This window comes from Cherax quadricarinatus, chromosome 82, assembly GCF_038502225.1.
Source record: "Cherax quadricarinatus isolate ZL_2023a chromosome 82, ASM3850222v1, whole genome shotgun sequence".
Classification (NCBI taxonomy): Eukaryota; Metazoa; Arthropoda; class Malacostraca; order Decapoda; family Parastacidae; genus Cherax; species Cherax quadricarinatus.
In genome coordinates, this window is record NC_091373.1 from 18,004,096 (window position 1) to 18,021,595 (window position 17,500).

At 41.9% G+C, this 17,500-nt stretch overlaps 1 protein-coding gene across 9 annotated transcripts in view; it reads right to left on the reverse strand.

Annotated features, from left to right (window-relative positions):
• The window catches only part of LOC128702897 (nuclear receptor coactivator 1), an 852,422-nt gene that overhangs the window by 139,047 nt on the left and 695,875 nt on the right, over positions 1-17,500 (reverse strand). The gene's annotated exons all lie outside the window — the stretch shown is intronic.

Sequence of the window (17,500 nt, forward strand, 5' to 3'; positions counted from 1 at the left end):
GGCATTTCTTCTCTTGGATAAGTGAATGTCAGTGTACAGTCGTTTGCTTATGCATGTGATTCTGGGATGAGATGAAGAAGGTCGCTGAAGTAGATATTCCATAACAATGGTCCCAGCACGCTTCCTTGTGGAACACTTGCCCCAATATAATGTCTTGCTGATTATGTTCCACTGAGAACTACATTTAGAGATCTACCATGAAGGTAATCACTGAGGAGACATAGTGTAGAGCCTGCAATTCCCAGTGCTTGAAGTTTTGCTAAGAGGCCCTGGTGCCACACCTGGTTGAAAGCACCAGCAATGTCCAGTGCTACCACACAGCTGACTTTGGATTCATCCAGTGACTGGTGCCACTTAGTGGAGAGGTTTAACAACAGATCAGCAGCAGAGTAACCTTTGCTGAAGCCATGTATGATCACAAGTGGTGAGTGGTAGTCAAAACCTCTGTCATCTTCTCTCTCTCTCACCATCTTATCTCTCTCTCTCACCATCTTCTCTCTCTCACCATCTTCTCTCTCTATCTCACAATCATCTCTCTCTCACCATCTCACTCATCTCTCCATCTCTCATCTCTCACCATCTCTCTCTCACCATCTCTCTCTCTCTCACCATCTTCTCTCTCTTTCTCACCATCTTCTCTCTCTCACCATCTTCTCTCTCTCTCTCTCACCATCTTCTCTCTCTCTCTCACCATCTTCTCTCTCTCACCATCTTCTCTCTCTCTCACCCATCTCTCTCCACTCTCACCATCTCACATCTCTCTCTCACCATCTCTCTCCCCATCTCTCTCTCTCTCACCATCTCTCTCTCTCTCACCATCTCTCTCCTCTCTCCATCTCTCATCTCTCTCATCATCTCTCTCTCACCATCTTCTCTCTCTCACCATCTCTCTCTCTCTCACCCTCTTCTCTCTCTCTCACCATCTTCTCTCTCTCTCTCTCTCTCTCTCTCACCATCTCTCTCTCTCTCACCATCTCTCTCTCTCTCTCTCTCACCATCTCTCTCTCTCTCTCTCTCTCACCATCTCTCTCTCTCTCTCTCTCTCTCTCTCTCTCTCTCTCACCATCTCTCTCTCTCTCTCTCTCTCTCACCATCTCTCTCTCTCTCTCTCTCTCACCATCTCTCTCTCTCTCTCTCACCATCTCTCTCTCTCTCTCTCACCATCTCTCTCTCTCTCACCATCTCTCTCTCTCTCTCTCTCTCTCTCTCTCACCATCTCTCTCTCTCTCTCACCATCTCTCACTCTCTCTCTCTCTCTCTCTCTCTCTCTCTCTCTCTCTCTCTCTCTCTCTCACCATCTCTCTCTCTCTCTCTCTCCCCATCTCTCTCTCTCTCTCTCTCCCTCTCTCCCTCTCTCACCTCTCTCTCTCTCTCTCTCACCATCTCTCTCTCTCTCTCTCTCACCATCTCTCTCTCTCTCTCACCATCTCTCTCTCTCTCTCTCACCATCTCTCTCTCTCTCACCATCTCTCTCTCTCTCTCTCACCATCTCTCTCTCTCTCTCACCATCTTATCTCTCTTTCTCACCATCTTCTCTCTCTCTTTCTCACCATCTTCTCTCTCTCTCATCTCTCTCACTCCATCTCTCTCTCTCGTCATCTCTCTCTCTCTCACCATCTCTCTCACCATCTCTCTCGCCATCTCTCTCACCATCTATCTCTCTCCCTCTCTCTCTCACTCCATCTCTCTCCCTCTCTCTACCATCTCTCTCCCTCTCTCACCATCTCTCTCCCTCTCTCTCACCATCTCTCTCCCTCTCTCTCACCATCTCTCTCCCTCTCTCTCACAATCTCTCCCCATCTCTCTCTCTCTCACCATCTCTCTCCCTCTCTCTCACCATCTCTCTCTCTCTCTCTCACCATCTCTCTCACCATCTCTCTCACCATCTCTCTCACCATCTCTCTCCCTCTCTCTCACCATCTCTCTCCCTCTCTCTCACCATCTCTCTCCCTCTCTCTCACCATCTCTCTCCCTCTCTCTCACCATCTCTCTCCCTCTCTCTCCCTCCCTCTCTCTCACCATCTCTCTCCCTCTCTCTCACCATCTCTCTCCCTCTCTCTCACCATCTCTCTCCCTCTCTCTCCCTCCCTCTCTCTTTATTGCCTTCTCTCCAGATAGTACATTTCCAGTTCTCTGAGTCATTTGCAGTAGTTTATATGTTATTAGTTCCATGCAGGTGGTAAATGCTCTCTGCATTTTCTCTAGCTCTACTATCTTGTGTAAACCACCTGTGCAGTACTGCACAAAAGTGACTGGAATGATGTTACCATGGACATCATTTTTTTTTTTGTTTTGGAAGTTTTTATTATCCACCCTCTCATTTTCCTGCTTTGCAGCACTGTGTTCTTTAACCCGCAAACGGTCCAAAGGTATATATACGTTTACTACCCCAGTGCCCTGAATACTATTTTGAAAAATAAAAATATCTTTTTTTTTTTAATGAAAATAAAGAGCACATTTTTCTAAGTGTTAAAGGATAAAAAAAAAATTAGGGTCAGTACTTAGAGATATGAGGCCAAGAAGTTGGCACTGGATGCTCATGTGACAGCAACATTAAGTCCTGCCACTTGCAGAAGTGTTGCCAATGTACCTTTTTTCTATTTTTTGTATTATTTTATACAATTTTTATGTTCTGATAATTACAATGTATAGTAGTTCTTGTCATTTTATAACCAATCTTTGTTCTGACACTAGTATTAGGTACTGAAATTGTCACAAACACACTGACAGGTGGACATTTACACCTGCTTTGGTCATTTACTATTGTCTTGGAATATATACAAAGTATTTATAGATCCCAGCAATGTTTTTGGATATGTGGAAGTAAATAATGAGGAGGAGCTAGAGGAGGAGGAGGAGCTAGAGGAGGAGAAGGAGGAGCTAGAGGAGGGGGAGGAGCTAGAGGAGGAGGAGGAGGAGCTGGAGGAGGAGGAGCTGGAGCTGGAGGAGGAGGAGCTGGAGGAGGAGGAGGAGGAGGAGCTGGAGGAGGAGGAGCTGGAGAAGGAGGAGCTGGAGCTGGAGGAGCTGGAGGAGGAGCTGGAGGAGGAGGAGGAGGAGGAGGAGGAGGAGGAGGACAATAATAATAATATGTAATAATAAGTTCCCCTGAAGCCTGAAAAAACAAGCCTAGTCCACCCCTGACAGTGATATGATGAGATAACATTTGATAAGAGATGACATTTGATGAGCATACACAAGGGTGCAGTGATAAGACTTGATAAGATTAGAGATGACATTTGATGAGCATCGGCCCTTGCTTTGTTTTTGCTGGTACACAAACATGTCTGTCTATTTGTCTGTTTGTCAAGCTCCCGGTCTATCCATCTTGCTCTCTGTCTCAGAGAGAGCCACAAGACTGCGTCATCACGTTTACTCATATCTTCAAGTGGAGTATAGCACTTTGTCTGGATTTTTTGGGTTATCCTAGGTAATCCACACTATGTATACTTGTATTTATGTGTACCTGTGAGACAGAGATAGACAGAGACAGATTGATAGAGATAGAGACAGATAAACAGACAGACAGAGACAAAGACAGAGACAGAGACAGAGATAGACATAGACACAGACAAACAAATGGAGCCAGGCTGCCAGCAGTTGGCCAGCCAGCTGGCCAGCCAGCCTGCTGAACAAGTATTAAGTTCCAGAATTGTTTCTGTTTATTTAGGGCATAGGTTATAAGACATTCTGAACGGGTGTTACACATTATTATTATTATTATTATTATAATTAAAAAGAAGCGCTTAACCACAAGGTCTATACAGCACTGCAGGGCAGGGAAGGAAGCGAGGGTATCAGGTGGCAAAAGGGAGAGGGATGATTAGTAGGTTACGGAGAACAGCGGGGCAGTGGATAGTGCAGGAGTAGAGAGTAGCAAGAGATTGAGGTAGAAAGGGCTGAGGGGAGTGCTAAAGGTATCATCATCAGAGTTTGTGGAGTAAATCAGTTGTTGTCAAAAAGTCAATGAGAGTCCAGATTAAAGAAGGGTCCATCAGCAAGAAGGAAAGGTAAAGAGACAGCAGCAGAGCAGAGACGATGTTGGAGGTAAATTCTGCGTGCTCGTTGACAGAGTGGGCAGTCTAACAGAATGTGGCTAACCGATACTGGAACCTGACAATTCTCACAGAGAGGAACAAGGTGCCTCTCCATGAGATACCCATAAGTAAGACGAGTGTGGCCAATGTGAAGACGGGAGAGAGTAGTCTCCCAACCTTGACACTGATGACAAGAAGACAGCCAGTAACCTATACCCAGTTTAATAGAATGAAGTCTGTTATTGAGCAGATCAGACCAACGTTGTTGTTAACGGGTGTGAAGGTGGGTAGCTATTACAGCAAAATAGTCCATGAGTGGAACACCTCTATATGAAACTGGAAGGTCATGTACTGCTGACTGCACAGCAGTGTCTGCCTGTTCATTGTCCTGTATGTCAACATGACCAGGGACCCAACAAAAAACAATATCTTCATGCTTGGTAGAGATACGGCGTAATCAAAGTTGGATATGGAGAACTAGGGGGTGAGGTGTAACAAATTTTTGTACAGCCTGTAAAGCACTAAGGGAGTCTGAAACAACCACAAATGATGACACAGGCATAGATGCAATACGGATAAGTGCTGCAAGAATGGCATACAATTCAGCAGTAAAAATGCTAGCCGAGGATAGTAAATGCCCTCACATGACACTGTCTAGAAACTGCTGTGAATCCGATGCCATCAGAAGACTTAGAGCCACCTGTGTACACTGCGATGGCATGAGAATGAGAGCAGAAGTGGTCAAGAAAAAGAGAGCGGGAAACTACCGTAGGCAGTTGGGCTTTCGTGCAAAGGAGTGAGAAAGAACAGACTCGAACAGCTGGAATTTCCCAAAGGGGTAAGGAAAAGTGAGATGCTACAAGAACATAGAAAGGTGGTAACTGAAAGGAAGACAAGAGCGAATGTAGGCGAAGAGAAAAGGGACAGAGCAAACAGGGGTGATGAACAAATAATGTCTACGAACATCGGTGACTATTCTATATATGGAAGGATTCCGGAGATCATGAGAGCGAACATAATAGCGCAGGCAATGGGTATCACGGCGATTGGACAAGGATGGAATATTTGCTCCTGCATAGAGGCTCTCAACACGGGAAGAGCAAAAAGCACCAAGGCAAAAATGTAATCCCTGGTGATGGACGGGAATAAGGCTAGAGAGAGTAGCAGGAGAAGCCGCTGAATAGATCTGGTCACCATAATTGAGTTTCGATATAATGAGGGCTGAATGTAGGTGAAGGAGAGTTCGATGATCAGCTCCCCATGAAAGATGAGCAAGGGTTTTAAGAAGGTTCAGCCGGCTGTGACAAGTTGCCTTCAGGGAGGTAATGTGAGGTTTCCAGGATAACCTACAGTCAAAGAGAAGGCATAGAAACCTGACCGTATCACGTTCAGGGATACACGAGTCATAGAGGTACAAAGGATGATTGGAGATGACAGAACGTCTAGTGAAAGTAATTTGGTGAGTTTTAGTATTGGAAAATTTAAACCCATGCGTGGTGGCCCAATTGGAAACACGGTTGACTGCATGCTGGCGAGAAACTGTAATGAGGTGACAGTCAGCGCCTGCACAAGCAATAGCAAAGTCATCAACATAGAGTGATGACCAAATATTGGATGGAAGAAGAGTGGCCAAATCATTTATAGCAAGGAGAAAACATGTTGTGCTTAGAACACATCCCTAGGGGACACCTTCAGCTTGGACAAAGCCTGGGGAGAGCAAATTATTAACCCAAACAAGGAAATGTCTGCCAGTTAAGAAGTTCTTAAGAAAGGATGGTAGATTGCCTCAGAGGCCTAAGGAGTGGGCTTGGGCCAAAATATTATACCTCCAATTGTGTCATATGAATTCTCAAGGTCAAAAAATATGGCAATAACTGAGTGGTTATTTGCAAAGGCATTAAGAACATACATATCCAAGCATAGAACTGCCCTTACAAAAGCCACATTGACTAGTGGAGAGACTGTTGTGTCTCTAAATACCACAGTAAACATCGATTAACCAGACGTTCCATCACTTTGCAAACTGCACTGGTAAGAGCAATGGGACGATAGTAGGAGGCATCATGTCCCACAGTACCCAGTTTGCGGAAAGGGAGAACAATGGCAGATTTCCACAGCTGGGGAAGAACTCCTTGTGACCAAATAAGATTGAAGAGGTGTAAGAGGACTGCAAGGGTTGACTTATGTAAATGTTGTAACATCCGAACACGAATGTCGTCTGGTCCAGCTGCCGATGATTGGCAAGCTGAGAGTGTTGCCTCCAGATCCTGAAGTATAAAAGACACATTATAAGATTCTTCTTCGGGAGAAGAAAAGTCTAAGGGCACTAACTCTCTGGCAGACTTTGAGGAAAGAAATGAGGGACATAGATGGAGCCCCTGAGAAATATGGATCAGATGATTACCAATTTCAATGGCAACGTCAAGAGGGTTTGCTAAATCAACACAGGCAACCCACAGAACAGGAGCCGGGTCAGGAGAGTATTTACCACTCAGTTTCCGTACTTTTTTGCAGACTGCACTCATAGAGGAAGCAGAGGTGACGGTGGAAACAATCTCGCCAGCAAGTGCGTTTAGTGTCACGGATGACACGGCAAGCGACTGCACGCTTCTGCTTAAAATCAAGAAGTCTCTCAGTGGTTCTACTGTACCGGTACCTGCCCCACACAGTGCATTTCAAATGTACTGCACGAGCACAAGCAGGAGACCACCAAGGCACGCACTTCTGAGAATGCCTGCCCGAGGTTTGGGGTATAGAATGAGAAGCTGCAGTTAAAACTGAGGATGAGAAGAGGTGTAAAAGCTCATCAATGGAGGATGAAGAATGAAGCTCACTAAAAGCAGTTAGTTGTGAGTAAAGGTCCCAATTTGCTTGATCAAATTGCCAGTGTGGGCTACAAAGAGGTGGTGAATATGAAGGAGAAGTAAGAATGATTGGAAAATGATCGCTGTCATGTAAGTTCAGGAGAACAGACCAGGTGAAGTCTTGTGAAGTGGAGGAAGAGCAGACCAAGAGATCGATGGAAGAGAGAGCATGAGTACGAGGATCAAAATGGGTGGGAGTACCTGTATTTAAAACATGGAGGGGGTGAGAAGTGAGAAAAGCCTCCAACTGAATGCCAAGGGAATAACAGTGAGACCCCTTCCCCAGAGGAAATGATGTGGTGGTGATGAAGTGGTGGCGGTAAGGACGAAACAAGAAAAGCAACACCCGGGATAGATAATGCCCGAGAAGGAGAGACATACAAAGAACAGATTGTACTCCACTTATGCAAGTGGATACAGACTGCAGTGTAATGCAGCGAAGTATGAACAAATAGCTGATGGTACGGAATATCAGTGCATAGAAGAAGGACACTTTCATTAAAGGTCCCATCAGAAAAAGGATCCAGAGAATACAATAAATTATAGCCTGAGATGGGATAGATAACAGCAGAGTGTAATTTTGGTTCTTGTAAGCAAACACCAACAGGGGAAAACCGGGAAAGCAACATCTGAAGCTCACCCCAATTACCCCTGAGGCTGGTAGATAAGACACATAGGCAACATTTAGGCAACTTTATTCCGAAACGTTTCACCTACACAGTAGGCTTCTTCAGTCGAGTACAGAAAGTAGGCAAGAGCGGTAGAGATGAGAAGATGATGTTATCAGTCCATCACCCTTAAAGTCGTAGATTTGAGGTTGTCAGTCCCTCAGCCTGGAGAAGTTCTGTTCCAAAGTCTGGAACTAACTGAAGATCAAGCGACAGTGTTGAGAATTAAATACTGTCGGAAGGAGAGGTGCAGAGTAGTAGTAGTGGTGAGAATGTAGCCAATGGGAGGTCATGTCCCTCTCAGATCAAACGATTCTCACTTGAAAAGGCTGACCAAGGTGTTTTCTCCTCTGTACCAAGATGCCATTGTGTCTTATCTACCAACCTGTCGGTATTGTATACCATTTGATAATTACCCCTGAGGCTGCGGATATTCCACTGTAAATAGGCCATGATTGGAGGGAACTGGAGAAGTGTGGGAGGGTACAGAAGAGGCAGAAACCTGGGAGGTGGCAGAAGAGAAAGAAACTTGGGAGGGGACAGGGGAGGAAGGCACAGTACGAGGAGGAGGGTGAACCTCCACACTTGTAACAGAGCCAGTGAGAGGGGAAGAACCAGGTACAGAGACTGGAACGGTAAAATGTGGAGGTGGACGAAGGGAAGAAGGGGTCAAAGGAGATTTGAGCTATGGGGATTTTTTGGACTTCTGAGAAGTAGAGCGGTGATTGGGAGGAGGTGTCGTACGAGGTCTTGTCGATATCGGGGCTTGTGAGGGAGAACATGAAAGTGAGAACAGATTGAGGTGTTGAAGCAGGGACTTCTGAGCCCAGGACAGCAAAAGAATTAGAGACAGGAGTGACTATGGGAGGGGTAACCACAGAGGAGGCTGCAGAAGATGGGACCCCAGAAGTGGGGGGATGTTTAGAAACATGAGAATAAGAAATACGAGGTAGTCTTCCTTGGAGGCATAGATGAGAAACTGCCATAGCATAAGGGAGACCTTCTGCCTCTTTGAGGCAACAGATTTCTTGCTCATTTAAGTACACCTGACAACGGCGAGAGTAAGAAGGGTGAGCCTCATGACAATTAAGGCAAGAGGGAGGTCGACTACAAGATGTATTAGAATGGTCATCGGCACCACAGACTGGGCATTCGGCTATAGATCTGCAATATTTCGCTGGGTGACCAAATCGCCAGCAATTTCTACACTGTTGCAGTGTAGGGATCACCTTTCAAACTTGTAAACAATGTCCTGCTACATAAACAGAGGATGGGAGTTCACGATTGTTGAAAGTTAATCGAGCCACATTGCAAGGGTATAGTCTCCGCGCATGGGCAGGAAGGACATAAGTGTCTACTTTGAGGATTGGGAGATCTTAGAGTTCCAGCTGTTCGAGAATGTCATCGCCACTTGTCTGGAAATTCTGTTTGACTATGGTATGGGGCAGAATGACAGTACCACTACAAGAATTGAGGGAATGATGTTTTTTAATAGTGACAGGCATAGTATCGATATGTGAAAGAAGAGAAAGATCATGAGCTTGGGTAGCATTCTGGACAGTGATGATGTGTGTACCGCTCTTGAGAGCGTGAAAGGAAATATCTCTACCAACATAGCGTAGGAGTGCCTTGCCAATACTATGATTGGAAAGAGAGGCAACAGAGGAAGTTGGTCATAAAGTATTTAGTCCATTGTGCATTCCGAAACTGAGCGTGGAAAGGGAGTGTATGACGTGTTGATCTTTTCTGAGTAGAACGAGAAGGTGGCGAAGAAGTATCATCAGGCAATTGTTGTTGGTGTTTAGGAGTGGGACCGGAGTTAGTCCAACGTGGGATAGGCTGGCGATTCAAAAATTGCCACACCATAGAGGGAGAGGCCGGAAGCATAGTCAAAGGAGAGCAAAGATCAGACAAATCGAAGGAGTCAGTCGAAACCCCGGTACCTGAAGCGGGTGATGAAACAGTATCAGTAAGAGGTACAGGAGCATTAGAAGTGTCCGAACAGTGGTCAAAAAACAAGGCAGGGTCAGAATGGGGTGCAGTATCAATAATGGACCCAGGAGCAGCAGGCTCATGGATTGGGTCCTCCATGGTTAGGTTACTTCTTTTTTTTTGTTTTTAAGAAAAAAAAAGAAAGAAGAAAAGAAAATAAAAATAAAAAAAAAAGAATAAAAAATGGGGGAATGGGGAGGAATAGTTCCTAGGAGGAATGAAAGGGCCAGAAATCTCCCTCCACACCCAAGAGGACCTCAGCACTGCAAGTAGCACATATGCGGCATGGAACCTGTGCCATACCCTACCCTTCATGTCAGTAAACCAGCGATTTGAGATAGCATCCTCACATCTGCCAAGCTACCTTGGTGGACAAAAGAGAGGGCAGCCGGATATCCACCACAAAGCATATCTCCTTTGGCCACCACCCCCGGAATCCAAAAGGCGGCCTCCAGAGATACACCCATCACCCAAAAGACACCCAAAGCCACCCCCGAGGAGACTGGAGAGGGATCGGGACATCCCCAGGCGATCCAGATTCCATGGCAAACTACACCACTGCCAAGAACCTCAACGGAATGGGATGGACCCCGGTACCCTTCCCCCTACCTAGGAACTAGCATGCCTGTGGGAAGAATCACAAAGGCCAAAAAGAGAAAGGGAATAAGGGAGGGACGGGGAGGAAAGGAAAAAGGGTTCAGTCTGGACCATTTACAGGTTAACCCTTTGACTGTTGCGGCCGTATATATACGTCTTACGAGGTACCGTGTTTGATGTATACATACTCATAAATTCTAGCGGCTTCAAATCAAGCAGGAGAAAGCTGGTAGGCCCATATGTGAGAGAATGGGTCTGTGTGGTCAGTGTGCACCACATAAAAAAAATCCTGGAGCATGCAGTGCATAATGAGAAAAAAAAAACTCCGACCATTTTTTTAATTAAAATGCCGACTTTGTGGTCTATTTTCGTATAGTATTTATGGTTGTATTCTCATTTTCTTGGTCTCATTTGAAAGAATTGAAAACATATTATAGAAATAGAGGTGATTTTGATTGATTTTACTATAAAAAGAACCTGGAAATGGAGCTCAAAGTACGGGAAATGTTTGATTTTTGAAATTGTTCAAAAGTAAACAAATGATGTCATTGTCCAATAAATGTCCAACTAGCCATTCTAATATGCAGTCATGAATGGGTTGATGTTATTTATACAATTATTACAGTATTGCAGTAGTCTGCATAATAGTAAGTCTTCTATTTTTTGTTTGAATAAAAATTCAAAATAGAAAGCAAGAGTAATATCAGAGGGGCCTGGAGACATGACTGATGAACAAAGAAAATGTTATTTAGAGCCAGGAATGTCTGCATTGTTCATTCTGGACCTTATTTTGAAATTGTCATATTTTTTAATTTTCGTGAAATTGGTCAAATTGCAAATTTCTGACCACATTATTGGGTAGTTGAAATCAGTAAATGGGCAGTTTCTTGTACTCAATCGATAGAAAAAATGGAGTTCTAAAGAAATAGCTATGAGTTTGGTCGACTGGAACAACAGAATTAGCCAAAAATAGAGCTCAAAGTGGGCGAAATTGCCGATTTGTAAATATCGCCGAGGTCACTAACTTCGCGAGAGCATAATTCCGTCAGTTTTCCATCAAATTTCGTTTTTTTGGTGTCATTACAATCGGGAAAAGATTCTCTATCATTTCATAAGAAAAAATAATTTTTTTTTTTTTAAATTTTGCGACACCAGGAGACACCTCAGGATTGGGGGTTGCGACAGTCAAGGAGTTAAAGGACATCGCTGACATTATTATATATCAATTTTTTACATATATTCATTTTATGAGGCAAGCATTCTATGTTTTTTGTGCCATATATCTTCTGAGTACCTCATTTTTTTCCATATCTGAGCAACTGGAATTTCTCCCCATTTATTATTTGTTATTTTCTACTGCCCACTGAAACACTATATATCCTCTTGAAGCTTTTCAGTGTCCTACTACCAAAGTGACTTTCATTCTACTTTTCTGTCTCATCTACAAAGTATTATACAAAGCTGTGGTTTGTATTTTATCTATGTTATGAGCAAGAACAACAGGCGTGGTGCCAGGACTCTGCCTAGGGGTACTGAGCTTTTTACATCACTAAGGTTAGACTTTACATTGTTTACTACTACTCCTCAGGAAATTGCAAACACATTTGCCTACTTTTCCTGTTATGCCCAGTAATTTCATTTTATGTGCTATCACTTCATGATCCACTTTTGTGAAATTCCTCGACAAAGTCTGTTTATACCACATCTGTAATTTTATCATAATGATCCAGTAGCTGTGAGAAGCACGATCTTCTTGCTCAAATCCATGATGACCTAAGTTGTGCAGGTTATGTTTTTCCATATTAATTTGTAATTTGGCTTCTTGCCACCATCTCAAACTTATTTCCTCTGCCATCTTGAGCAGAGGAATTAAGTTTGCACCTTTCAAGATCTCTGGGATTTTGACCAGATCTAAGCACCTCCTTCAAAGTATGCTGAATGCTTGTGACACTGGTAGTTTACATTTCTTTATAAATAGTGTTCCATGAGTCTGGTCCTGGTGTTGCATGTGTGGCCATGTTTTCTATTTCCCTCTAAAATTCTAGAGGACTTGTGCTTACATCAGATACGGTTACATGATTTGCCAGGTGGACAGATGTAATGCAAAAACTTTCTGGCTCTTCCACTCTCTTTTTGCCCGATGCACTTTCCTAGTAGTATTAGGACACTGGATCTGGTTCTTCCACAAACTTTTTTTTCTCGTGCAAAGATCGCACCATTCCACTTTGTTGAAAATAATTGGAGATATTGACTATATACATCAGTAAATGTTAAATGTGACTAACAATTTCTTTCTTTGTATTGGAAGATAAATATTAGACAGGGGATTAACCCCAAATCTCAATGAAATTACTAGTTCATACGATTCCAACAGGTTCAGCAAATGGCACAAAAATACCCTAATGAAAAGCAAGGGTGCAACTAGTACATTATAAGATAACTCAGTAAGTGTAAAGAGCTCAAGACTTTTTCAATATCCTCTCTTCATATTAAAGGGAAATTACCAATAGGACAAAGGGGCAATAATCTTCATCAACATTTACATGTAAACTTTTAATATACATAATCTGCTTATCTAGGCTTTGTTCTGTCACTGTACCCATTTGTTTCTAGTGAAATATTTCCACTTTAATAAATCCAATGGTTCTTTCTCTAAACTATCACTGCTCGCTTATCAACGGCCTCAGAATACTAGATTTTCATGGCTTATCTACTTGGATAACAATTCATGAGGAAAAATAAATGAAAGGTGAGAAACCACTTGGACTGAAAAAATAAATCATAAGTAAGAGAGATGTGTATTTTGGTCTTCAGCAGTCTGAGGCTGAAATATGCACATCTCTTATAATTTTGTTTCCTTTCTTTGATCCAAGTGGTTTCTTCCCTTCTGTGCATTATTTGCTTAAATGATGTTCCAGTGAAGGGAAGCCCTTCACTGGGAAAAATTCATAGTATTGTTCTGATCAATTCTGTACCATGCTAGGGTCCATGATGTTGCTGGCAGTCTTCACCATTCTGCTATATCAGACAAGTGCACTCTCATTAGGCAGATAATTCTTGACATCCTATATACTACCTACTCTCTGTGGCAGAGAAAGCTGCTGCTAATTTGTTCATCAGGAGAAATGGGAAAGTTTCTCATGATGCTGGTCTTAATAACCATATGTTGATCCACTACATATTAGTTTTGTTACTGGACCAAGGCCTTCTTCTGTCTTGTGGTTCACCCCATAAAAAATTAATTACTACGGTACATCATTAGATATGATATCAAAGCATCTCCAACTATTTAAAAAAGCAATGTGGATGACAGAATATCTTGGAGGGAAGCCACCTTTCATGATGTCTCTTACATGACATTCCTGTACTTCTTGGATATTGTCTGTCATCAAATTCAGCGTTATTCACATCACTGGAGAGATGCCATCAACCCTATTCCCTACCTGTTTAGCAAACTGCTACTTTCACTTTCACTTACATATAATTCTTGAACCCAGCTCCCATTAATTTTCCACCCTGAATCATGTTAGTGATAGATACTTCTTCAACCAATTGGAGAGATGCATTCAAAATATGCAATGCAATTTCACTGACACGGCATCCACATCATCTTTACTATAATGAAAACCAGAGAGAGAACTTAAAACAAACCCACATCATTCTCACTCTGGGTGCCTCTACTTACATAGTCACTAGTGTTTATACTCTAATACATCTCAATCATTCAACGCCTGTGATTTCATTTACTCAAGAGGTTCAACAATTTAATGGATCTGCTTTCACACAAGCTTCAAGTGGCTTGTAAAACAAAACTACATTTCTGCATCTTTCAGTTTTTGTGGAGTATTAGGGAGATTAAGATGTAGACTTCACTACCATTCAGGTATATCACAAACTTCCTTTCTTACTGGACATTAATAACAATGTTGCCAGATCTGAGAGAATTTTTGTTCGCATATTTATTACCCATGATGTGTATTCCCAAGACATAAGTGACCTGCATTCTCAGATGACTCATTCTCTCTCTATTTCTAGAGTCACTCAGGCCACTTCACCCATTGTTTACAACCATATTCAGGTTGAAAGACTAGAGGCACCTCTTGTTATGTGCATCTCCTGCCCCTCCAGGAATCGGGTCTGTGGGCTTTTAATTATGCCACCACTCGGCACATATGAGAATCACTGTGGATACTTTACTATACTAGTTATTAAATCCTTCATTAATTTTTTTGTACACAGGAAAGCCTGTTCGCTCTATTCAGATACTGCATATCAAATTTTTCTGAAGGCCCTTTATGCAAATTAGATTACAAACAATAAAGGAAATATTTCTAAAAATTCCTCCTCCTACTTTATTATATAATTCCTGAGTGATCATTGGACAAAATACTCTACTGTTACAAATCGTGACCAATCCCACAGTGCTTGATGCAAGACTGTAAATGTGTACCTCACCAAGAAGACAGCTTCTGCAGGTTATTACTCAGCAATACAGTGGAACCCCGACTTACAATGGCCTCAACCTACGATAAAACTGACTTATGATGCTTGTCAACGTAAAAATTTGACCCCGACCTACATTGAACAACCTGACTTACATCATTCGTCCCGTACACGTCCACGCGTCCATCTGGCCTGAGCACGCCTCAGCTGCCCTGCCTTCAGTTAGTGCGCCAATGTTTAGAAGCCAGTGCGGTCACTTCCACGCATACATTCGGAACATTTTGTATTATTCCAGTGTTTTTAGTGCTTGTAACTGCTAAATAAGCCACCATGGTCCTTATGGAAGGGGCTTCCCCTTCCAAAAAATAATACACCTCCATCATTTCCCCTCCTCCCATCCTATCACTCATTACCACATCTTCAATAAAGGTAAGTGTCATTTATTCTTCATTACACAACATATATTGTGCATGTATCCTTCTGTTTGTGTTTAGGAAAATGTATATTTCATGTGGTAAAAAATTTTTTTTTTCTTGAACAGATTAATTTGATTTCTATTATTTCTTATGGGGAAAATTAATTCGACTTACAATAATTTCGTCTTACGATGTGCTCTCTGCAATGGATTAATATCGTAAGTCGGGGGTCCACTGTATAAGCGAGTAAAATGTGAGCATTTCTGCCATTCCATTGTCATCCCCCTCCCTTTACCTCTAGTACATAATAGTGCTATACAGTAATTATTCAAAGCTGAATTTCCTCTTGACCGAACAGGCAGGTAATATATTAATCATATCGTAACTCATGATGGAATGTGGAGATTTTTTACATTTTTTTTTATATTGCTGCTGGAGTTCTGTGGCAGACTTACAGGATTACCTCTTATCTACACTGTGGTCCAAATATTCACTGTGAACAGGCTTTATCAATCTGCTCTTTAGTCTTTGTGCCAATGCAACATAATTCCATTTACTGTATACTGGATGAGGCAGTTAATGTACCACTGGAGTCTAATATGGTGGTCAAATTATATTTGAACCTGACCATTATTATGTTCATCTGACACCAGTGGCTTGCTAATGTCACCATACGGAAACACAATGGTAGAACACACTAAGGTAAGTTTTCTAAGATCAATATATAAGAACACTATCATAACACACCAAGTAAAGTTTGAATGAGGTCATGGGTGCACACACTAAAGTAACTTTCATTATTTCTTCCCACTTGAATTTATTATTTTGATATTCAATTAACTTTGAAATTTCCTCTTTGAAAAAACAATGATTGTCTCATTTTCATACTCAATAGCTATAAAGACCATCGGATAGACTTCAGAAAGATTTACACTTATCCCCTGGGAATCTCACATGGCTCAACCTAAAATTTAATTATAGGCACAGTACCATGCCAGTAAAATTTAAGGTGCTTGCACTCTGAAGGAGGGGTGGAGATATTTGCAGTTTTGAACTGTAATATCAGCATGTCTCTGGCAAGACAGTGATGGAGTGAGTAGTCGTAAAACATGTTTTTTCTTGTTTTCAGGTCACCTCTACCTCAATGGGAGATGGCCGAGTGTTGAAAAACAAAAATTATCCTATACTCAGATATATGTTCAGGATTACACACAAGTTTCTGATCATCTACATCCTTGGAGGTTTATGCTTGCAATTTTCAGAATTCTTCTGTCTTGCAGCGAGTCTGACCTTTCAGGCTGTCCATTATAATGGAATGTAGGGTTTTACTAAGAGGTTTTAATGAAAGATCAGCTGTGCAAATTGCAGACAATAGGACTCTTCAGCACAGTCAATCCCCTCATCATCTAGTAGTTTCCAACACAACTAATGTAGATCTTGATCTCATGTTAGGTGGTAGGTCACCTTCTTCTTGACAGCTGCCTCTGACATATTCATGGTGCTGGTGAAATGCTACACATATGCTTCAATGAACCCTCACCACAGAATACTGAGTTTTGAAGCATGAAAATATATTTTGTGTGGGTTTTAATGAACCACACCTCCAGTCACCTCCCCATGTCAATTGTTCATCTTCAGTGTTGGTGATGAATTGGGTCTTGCTGATAGTTCAGGGTCTGGCAAATTCATTACATCAAACTATTCACAGACAAGGAGAGATTTGATCTTAAATGTGTTAGGGGAATCTTAAATAGTGATATGGGATATTGTTGCTAATGAATGTTTATTCCTACATGCTCACTGAACCTCACAGAATGTTGCTCTTAATACTTCAAAACACAGCATTGTAACTATTCATGTCAAAATACAATCAACAAGTTTATTCCCTACAAAAACAGCCAACGCTCACTCATCAATGGCAAACATCATTAATTTGGGGAAAAAGCCCCCTCCTCCAAAAAAAAAAAAAAAAATTGATTTTGTGATGGCTAGAACCCAAACATGTTCTTAGTGGATAACTGAAATGATATCCATCAAACTTTGATTCATACTATACAAGTAACATGAAAAAATATGTAGAAATAATCCACATTATATTAAATCTATACATAAAAGCTGAGTGAAAGAAAAATACTGTAATTTTAAAATCTATAAAGATTAATGATAATAAACATATTGAAAATTATACAGCTAAAACACTTAAGAGAGATGAACCAAACTGTATGGCTACACTGAGCAAATCATTTTAAAACAGGAAAACTGTGTGACAAGTATCCAAGAAGATAATATAACAGGAAGCCAGCAAGGCACAGGTACAGGGTAAGTGGTACAGCAGAAAGAATTATGTCTCAGTTCCATGAGGAAGAGTGGCAGGCTGCAGCACGAGGTGAAGCTGTGAGGTCATCAAGATGCTCTCTTTTAAGGTTTAGTACATTCACTGATATACAAAGTATATTCTAGCTATAAGATGTCAGAAACTATAATAA